The 10,019-nt window shown below is 29.6% G+C and overlaps 1 long non-coding RNA gene across 1 annotated transcript; it reads left to right on the forward strand.

Annotated features, from left to right (window-relative positions):
- On the forward strand, nt 3,290–6,148 carry LOC107638020. The gene is made up of 5 exons (XR_001619692.2): nt 3,290–3,921; nt 4,555–4,669; nt 5,514–5,594; nt 5,690–5,812; nt 5,950–6,148. It is a non-coding gene; the product is annotated as an uncharacterized LOC107638020 (long non-coding RNA).

Here is a 10,019-nt window from a genome sequence, read left to right on the forward strand (position 1 = left end):
TTGATAAACATTATCATTCTCAACAACTTTAAGAGGATGATTTCTCCCACTTTCCACATCATGCTCTAAAAACCTTGCATTTCTAGATTAAACTATTTTACTTGAATGGGAGGGACAATAAAATCTGTAACCCTTAGACTTTTCTGCATAGCCGATAAAATAGGCACTTATCGTCCTTGGGTCCAACTTCCTTTCTTGTGGATCTAAATGTTCCAACAGCTTCCACACGTGAACGCATCCGATTGCCTATATAGATGCTCAGTTCACTTCCTATCGGTTTCCTTTTCCTTATGAAACCCTGCATGGTATTTGAAATATGAATTTTAGCACCAGAATCAATCCACCAAGTGTCATGACATATTTCAACAAAATTAGATTCAAAACACCCTGAAGGAATAAGATTACAAAGGTTAGTACCTTTCTTTTCAAGCCAAACTTTAAAGGGCACTCCTTCTTCATGTGTCCTTTCTTTTTACAAAAGAAACACCGTGCACCTTCTTTCTTCATAGGATGGGATACAATAAACTTTCCTTTCTTCTTATGAGCTTACTTTTTACCACCCTCATTTGTCACTAATAGTGCACTTTCACCAAGTTCCTGAATTAGCCTTCCTTCCTCTTGCACATTCATCCATTGAAACAAGTTTATTCTGTCTTCTTTCTTCCACCGTCTTCCATTTTTTCTCTCTTTTTTTTTTTAATTCAAGAATAAGAAAACTCATGGGAATCATGGAAAATTATACTATTACGAAGAACAACTACGACACAAATTTAAAAGATTCTTTCTGAGAATATTATTTATTATTCTCTCTTCTTATGGTACGTCAACTTTAACTTTCAATGATTTTTCTTACTTATTTCAAAATTCATACTATACATTCTTCTTTTGAAAATAATTTATCAAAATAATGCACAGTAATCAAATTTTTAAATGGCAAGGCAGAGACAATTTTGCTCTGATACCACATGTTAGAATTTCTTTATAAAACCAATAATTTACGTACCTCCAGCCATTGCCAATAAATTCTTTGATTTAATTTGGAACTTCCAATTCTTGAATCACGGAGAGCCTGATGGAATCAAGGTGTATTTTTTGTTGTTGTTATGATCAGAATTAGAGACCCAAATTTTATAAAGTTTATGATGAACAGTCGTGTTCTTTCCATCAAAGAACAGACCAACTGTCAATATAATAATGAATAATTACAATACCACCCAAACTAATTTCTATATTAACAAATTGGACCATAATTAGAATAAAAATTCTAACATATATATATATATATAAGGTACTCGCGACAAATATAGATTTGATACAATAAATAAAATTTTTACAAATAATAGAAGGAGTACTAATGGAATAGATAGTTAATATTTGGAACATGTATGGTATTGAAAGGGAAAAGTCTAGGGGCCAGCAATTTTATTGAATTTTGGCCAGCATGTAACCAGCAGAGAAATGTGAGTTATTAGATGAAATCTCATACCAATCTCACACCATTAAATCATCATTAATGGCTACCAATCACAAAAGTTATTAGTCCCCTAACATTGCTCGTATTGAAATATGTGCTCACTTTTTTTCATTGCCATTCTTACATATTAGCAAGACTATTTCATTTTTCCGAATATAACAGCTAATTTTGCATATAAGAATATAAATGATCCAACATAGATACTCATATCTTTATGCCAAAACAAGAATAACAGTAATTCATAATAGCTACTTCCATGAAAGTAATTCAAATTGTGTATGTTCAAATAACCACATTTATTTAAAGCTTCTTCATTCATGATCATATAATTTATTCAAAGGATTCATATAATACTTTCTTGGTCAGATAGTTTTGACCAGTCATCTTATTCTTGCATGTGACACACCCGTTATTACTTTGACAAGTTAGAATCTTTCTCAAACGATGGAGGAGCGGCCATTGATGATGTTGCAATTGGTGAAAAATGTACAAAACAACCCAGTTTGATGTGTCAGGCTTGTCTATAATGAGACTATGACAGAGGTTAATAATCTCCAAATGCTTCAAGTTCTCAAGCACACAGTACAATGTTCTAAAGCTCACTATTATGGATTGAAGGCTCAAGAACTTGAGATTTGGGGTATGTTCGATCAAGGCTCTAGCATGATCCATTTTGAAGCCAGTAGTGAATTTTAGACCGGTGATTCCTTTGCAGTATTTGCCAATTGCAGGAAAAATGTTCTTATGATTGATCATGCAGGTAATTGTGATGGATTCAAGTCCTATCCATAAACTAATTGCATGTTTAATTACTTCTTTTTATAAATTGCATATGGCAGGTAGAACTAATATTTTTAGATTTGGAGTCCTGCCAAAAAATATAACACATGAGAAACTTTTACCTCAGCAGTAGTAATAATAATAATAATGAGAAAGTTGGTAAATAATGATTATATTCACGTAAAATCTTATATGAATTTATTCAATTTTTTTTAAAATCCTTTTTTCAAATACTATAAATAAATAATTTAACACATATTTAAAGTGTTTAATTTATTCCTAATTCTTATGTCTTTTAATTTAGATTATTATTACTCATTTGAGCGTGGAAGACTTTTCTAGATAAAAAATTGTACACCAAAATCATCTACTAAAATCAGTCATTAATATATTTGTGTATAAATATATGTATAGTTTAATTTATTTTTAATGTATATTTATTTTTTAACATATATTTTATATTAATAGCTAACTTTAATGACTAATTTTAGTATACATGTAGCATAACTCTTTGTAAATACACTTTATTATCCTAGATTTACCAACCTGAAGAATAAAAAGCTTCGCCGTAACTTTTGTATCCTAATGCTACAACTTTATATTCTACAACTTGACTTAAAGTTCTTAATCTAACCTCCGATGCCCTTCTATGTTTTTATCTTAATAGAAATAATATCTAAAGACACTAGAGAGAATATTAGTTGAAAAAAATCTCACAATTCTGATTTTCGAATTTTAAAGTTAAAAATAAAAATTATTTTTTAATTAATGGGCTGGACAAAAACGATACATAGAAATAAATTTTAGTTTTATCCGTTAATAATATCAATTTTTAGAGTAGATGGTACATAAATTATTTTTTAATCACATCTAAATAAATTATTTTTAATTGTATAATTTTTATTTTAAATAAATTTATTTTTTAATTTAAAATTTAATTAATCACATCTAAATAAATTATTTTTAATTGTATAATTTTTATTTTAAATAAATTTATTTTTTAATTTAATTTTATTCTTAATTCTTAATCATGTCATTGGTGCTGAATTTTGAATTGGTGTTGCAAAGAATGTTTGTTAATACTATTTTGTGTTGTTTATGCTTTTGCATGCCAAGTGTTCGACAATATGCCAAGTGTTTTAAATATGTTTTAAAAGTCCCAAGATACAACTTCTGCCACTTTTTGTTAGTATCTCTCTTGACTTTATAACTGTTCAGTTGGTTATTAGGGATTGTTATTAGGCCACGTTGATGGCCCTTAGTCTACCATTTTACATATTACAGGACATGTGGAAACACTTTCGCAAGCTGCTGTGTAATATATTTCTAATTGGCACATTGATTGAATTGAATTCTTATAAACACTATCTCAAACTTTACATTTTTTTGGTGCTACTGTCAGTATTCAGTAATTTGTTTGAGCTTTATTATAGAGTAAATAGATGTATAATCCAATCCGCAGGAGCCAGATGCCACCCTTAGGAACAGAGGATTAGGCCGCCTTGCTTCTTGCTTTGTGAACTCCTTGGCAACATTGAATTACCATGCATGGGGTTTTGGTCTAAGATACAAGTATGGTTTGTTCAAACGACTTATAAGGAAGGATGGTCAAGAGGAAGTTGCTGAAAGCTGGCTCGAAGTATTTACATATATGCATCAATTTGCAGGTGATCCATTTATCATATTTGTGTAAGAAAAATGCATTCACAGTTCTTGAGTTCTTGTAATGGGAGTGTAGTTATTCTTTTACACTATGGGCAGTAAGGTGAGACAAGCTAAATATTTGTATTTATCCATTTATCATATTTGAGTAATGAATGTGGAGTGAATTATAAATAGCTAGATTGGTGTATTTTCTATATAGTTTTCTCTTAATCATTGGAATGATGATGGCATGAGATGCTTTTCTAGGATGTTTTCAGTGAGGACCAAAACTTTTGATGTCCATGTTATCCTTTTGCTATTTTGCTGAGGACATAATAAGTACAAGTTGTGTTCTATTTTTATTGAGTGATACAAATTGGATTAAAGATTGATACATTTTCAATTATCGTAGTCTATAAGTGAAAACCTTTTGGTTTTTTACGGCAGAAAGTAAGCCCCTAAGCAGGAGTTAAATATTTAGCTATAATGGTCTCAACTTCCGTGAAGGACATTATGTTGAACAACTTAAATGTAATAGATTCATTGAAGAATGTTATAATAGGATGTTTCCTTTGGCAATATCGAAGATCACATTATGTAGCCTTTGAATATATGAAGCTACTGCATTTCTCATGTTAATCGCTTAATTAATGCAGATCGTGGGCACTATTCTGTGGAGACTGTTACAGTTCTGGTGGCCTTGAAAGTTCGCTACAGGGATAGAATTACACTTACCTGGGGAAATCATGAGAGCCGTCAAATTACTCAAGTGTATGAATATTTCATTGCATTTTATGTTTCTCACACAACACACTCTGTTATCCATTGTAATTTTTGTGACTGTGTAAAGGTGCAGCATGTTTAAGGAGAAGTTTTAGTATAGATTTTGCTTGAAGTTTGTGGTAGATCATGTAGCCTCTATCATTGGCTTAGGCCTTAGGATCAGTAACCTAGTTTTATGTGGGTTTTGAAATTATTCTTCTAATCTTGAATCTTCTCTCTCTTTCTTTCTTTGTCTTTCTCATAATTCTCGTTGGCTGTTTTATTTAGCATTAGGCATTTGTGATGATATTACTATGCAAATTGCAAACATACATAATTGTTGTTATAGATCCCCCTTTAACTCTGGTTAATGTTTTAGTTTCTTCCATTTCTTTATAGAAAGTGTTATAAAAGTATGGGAGAGTATATATAAAGCATGTGTGATGCATCTGATTGAGTAACTAAGCATGCTTCACATGGCTTATGCTTGCGGTTTCACTTCATTAGTTGATTGATCAAAATGTATAAGGGAAAAGAACAAATAATCTTCGGCTAACTAAACAATTTTATTTTGAAAAATTGTTTATTTATTGATTTACCATTACCTTTGTCATTGGCTTTCTCCTTTCAGTATACCTTATGCTAATAAAGATTAAAAGAATAAGATTATAAATGAATAAGATTTATATAAAAATTACGATTTGTATAAATATTATAGGAATAATATTATTGTGCATTCAATTTTATACTAAAGTCAATTTCGTGCCGCTAATTTGGACTTTCTCATAATTCAATTTTTATTTTGTCTTTTTTTTTAATCTTATAACTAATAATTTTCCCTAATATTTTGCAGGCTTTTCTCTTCAATGACTATTGGGAGGATATAGGGACAATCAGATCACTCTTTGAGGCAAATTTTTTCCTCACCGAATATGTAAGTGTCATGTTTATCATAATCTAGCAGCAAGTTTATAATTATATTTTTGTTTCCTACCAAAAATACTTCATTAACTAATTTTCATTGATTAGGATTTAAGATCAGTCACATTATGTTTGTAAATTCAGCCATCCAGATTTTGCTTTTATAAAGCAGAAAAACCAATGTATACATCAAGGAGAAACTTACCGCCATCGAATATTGACAATAGCAAGGTTAGTATAGAAAAAAAAAAACAATACTAACTTGGTAGTATTTTATAACTAAGTATCAAAAGTCATATATATCACTGACTTAAGTGTGTGTTTGATTGTTTAATTAGACTAAAACATTGTTATTTATCCTTATGCAGATTGTTTACTCAATAGTATCGCATAGATGAATTCCGTGGAAGGACAGAGACAAAATAGAATCCTAGGATTGGACTTATTTTGATTTGAAGCAAACATTTTTTTGAATATCATTATGCAATTCTTAGCAAGAGATTTATTATGTTGATATTTTTATCAAGATATTATTTTGTTTTCCAGTTAATTTTGTTATTTTTGCCACAAATTTTTATTCAATAGATGAAGAATAGATTTATAGCATTAAAAAATCCAAAAAAGGAAAAAAAATTATCTTTAAGATTAAACCAAAAAAATCAGTGTTTTTTACAAGAATTTTTTTAAAAAATTTGTATTGAAAATAGCGGCGGTTTTATAACCGCCGCAAATAGTCATAAATTAAAAAACGTAATAACATTGCGGCGGTTCGTAACCGCCGGTAAAAAATGGACTAAATCCTAATACTTGTATATCGCGGCGGTTTAAAACCGCCGCTAAATGTAGTTGCCACAAAATACTGATTCAGCGGCAGTTATACCAGCGGTTGCTGGAAACCGCCGCAAAACCTAATCCCGGCGCCCATAACCAGGGCGGTCCACTAAACCGCCGGCCTTTGATTTTGCGACGGTTTAAAACCACCGCTAATTGGGAAAAAAAACCGCCGCTAAACAGCGCCTCTGTTGTAGTGATATGGTAAATCATAAAATTATTATATCTTTTTGAATATGTTATAAGAATTAAAAAATCATAACCATTTTGGTTATAATGTTTAATATGATAAACCATAACTTCTTCCAGATCTAGATCCTTTCTCCTTTGATGGATTCATGCATCAGGATTCAGGTAATAACAAATGACAACAGAATTTTATCGTTTTCATATATTTTAAAATAACCAAGTTTTTGGATTAATCTTGTCACGTATCATTCATTTAAAAACTGACGTTGGTTATGGAATACTTTCTAATTTCTATACTGCAACTATGTGGTTAATCATAACATATTAGCGACATTTTTATATTTTGTATTCCTATTATAGAAGGTAAAAAAATATTAAATTTTTTATCTATAAAATTATATATCAAAAAATTAAATTATTATATATTTATTAGAATTATAGTTGTAAAATTTAGACTGAATAAGTCGATTGATTAAAAAATCGGTGAATTAGACCCTAAATTAATCTGGTCCAAAGTCAAGATTGTTTCAGGTTCTTAACCAGAGAAAATCAGTCAAATTTGATAAAAATCAGCCTAACTGGATTGTTTGAATTGCAAGTGCAGATGAATCTATGATGCTTTGGCACTCTGCAAGTCCACCGTGTTCCAATATTTGTTTATCGCATGTTCCTGTGCCCTGCAAGTAAGGACGGATCCAAAAATATTATTATAGGGGGTCAATAACATATATAATATTAAAAAATTATGTAAAAAATTATATAATACAAGATGTATTACAAAAATATACCGATAGAAAATATATTTTAAAGTGCAAAAAATATAAGTATACTTTTTACTAACAAAGTGGTCGATTATTCGTATCATAAAATTCATCGATAATAGAATCTGTGTCAAATTCTTCAACAATTTTCTTTTCAATATAGTTAAAAGACAATTAGCAAGAAATTTATCTTTCATTTTGTTTCTGAGTCATTCTTCATAATATTTATAGCTGAAAAAGATCTTTCAGTTGTAGCAGTTGAAACAAAGAGAATTAATACCAAATAAATTAAGAAAGACGGTCACAAGAAGAAAAAGAATTCACTTTATGGGATTTAAAAATTTTTATTTAATTAAAAAATATTAGTAATAATATCTTTTTTAGATTTTTTAATATTGTTACTTACTTTTTAGATATTAAAAATAATTAATATTTAGGTTGGACTAGACTTTTATTTATACTAGACTAAGTATTAAATAAATTAAAAAAATAAATCATACTTAATAACTTATTACTATTAATTTTTTTTAAAAAATTGGGAGTCGAGGCGTCCACTCGTCTCCCGTATGTCCGTCCCTGCTCGGTCCAAAATTACATTATTTTATAACGCAATTTATTTCGTTAAATTTCTCTATCATTTTACTTGATTTAGTCATTTTTCTAAGAGTAATGTATCGTTTTTGTTCTCAACGTTTTCGTCCTATTTAAGTTCCTAACATTTTAAAAGCGTCTCAATTTCGTCCTACTGTCAATTTTGTTAACAGCTTATTAATGACATGACAACATTGAGACAATTTTAAAACTATAGGAACTTAAATAGAATGATTTAAATATTAGAAAAAACCTTAAAACTTATCCCAAACATTGAGTATAGAACGATACTCTACACACACAATTTTTTTTTTTAATTTTACTTCAATAGTATTACCTATCAAAACATACAAATGAAGTGCTCAAAACCTCAAACGAGTCACCTATCATAATTTTTTAGACATACATACACTTTATGTATAATATAGCATATATAATTATGCAATTCGAGCACAAAGATTAATTGAAAATAGTGTTACCTTTCAGCAACAAGGAGCAAGTGTTCGTTTTTTAAGTAAGTATAGTAATTGAACATAAAACAGGGAATGTGTCCTACTTCGCTCTGAGTTAAGATTCCCCTTAAGACTTTAGTCAGTCCTTCACTTGAATCTTTCTAAGATCCTAGCATTCTGGGTACGTTAAAAGGCTTATAGCAGAGTACACTAAGGTTAAGCTTATGCCAAAGTTTAGGATCACTACAAGCTTCACGCCAAGTTTTACACACTCTTGATACTATTGCAAGATCTACAATATTAAAGGCCTTAAAAATATTCACCAACAACTCATAGTATAGAACATCATTGATGTTTTTAGTATCGGTGTTATTGGATTCCACACACTTCTTTTTCATTGTTCAAAATTTATCCTGCACGAACTATTAAAACCTTAATTAATATATGCCAAATACATGAGATTGTAAAAGAAATTATATCAAAATAAAGCATTTTAAATTGATTGAACTATATATATAACTGCGTATGCTAAGAACATCTTCATAAATGAAATATTCTTCTTGTGATAATAAAACATTTCATTCTTAATGTCACATAGATTTCTAAATCTTGTTAGTCCTAGATCAGTCAATTTTCATGTCGTCTAATGAACTAGGCCATAATCAAAATATATGATTGAAAATGTAACAAAATTAAAGATAAATACTCAATTTTTAAAAGCACGAATTAATAACAAGTCAGAGAAATTGAAGATTTTCTCTATTATCATATTTTATCCAAGACTTTATGCACTTCTTTTCTTCTCAAATAAGTGTTTCATCATCTTTTAGAATTTTTTTCCTCTCCACAAATCAATGGAGTTGAATATTCTCAATACTATGATTTCTTCTTCAATCATATCCAAAATTAATGGATGAAAGAGAATACAACTAAAATAATAAAAAAGAGTAATTATTGTTATTAAAGATAATTTTGGCCTACTTTAACACATTTCAACAAATTTTTTAAGGCAAGTACTTAGTATCATTCAGAAATAAGAAGTAAATTACTTTTTCTTAAATTACAACTAAGATCTATTATGCAATAATACATATGATGAGAAGATAATGTACTCTCTAATTTTAAAATGGTGCCGAAACAATTGTCTTTTTTTTTTTTTGTAAAATTCAAAATTGTAACACCCTACCACACAGAGCCTTACATCTAGGATGTAAAACAGAGGTGGCGAGGCGCTACGACCTCTAAAATAAAAATTATATATATATATAATATAGTAAAAAAGACAAAACCTGAATCTCCAAGATCACCTCTAAGAGGAATAAATACAACATATATATAACAGGTGGAGATATTAAGTATCTAAACAAATACATGTAACCAAAATAAACTCAAAAGGTAAATATCTTCGCAACATCAGAAGCTTCCAGCATGCTTCAGCGAGGTACCGCCTGCCCTGCATCTGAAAACCACAAAACCCACATGGGTGAGAACCGGAGGTTCTCAGCATGGTAACAGTGCCCACATATCTAATATATAATCTCCTGGGAAAGCCGGAGGCAATCCTAGAACTTCCAACAGATAAATAAAGCTTAAAATATAACTAAACCATAAAGA

This window comes from Arachis ipaensis, chromosome B04 (assembly GCF_000816755.2).
Source record: "Arachis ipaensis cultivar K30076 chromosome B04, Araip1.1, whole genome shotgun sequence".
Taxonomy (NCBI): Eukaryota; Viridiplantae; Streptophyta; class Magnoliopsida; order Fabales; family Fabaceae; genus Arachis; species Arachis ipaensis.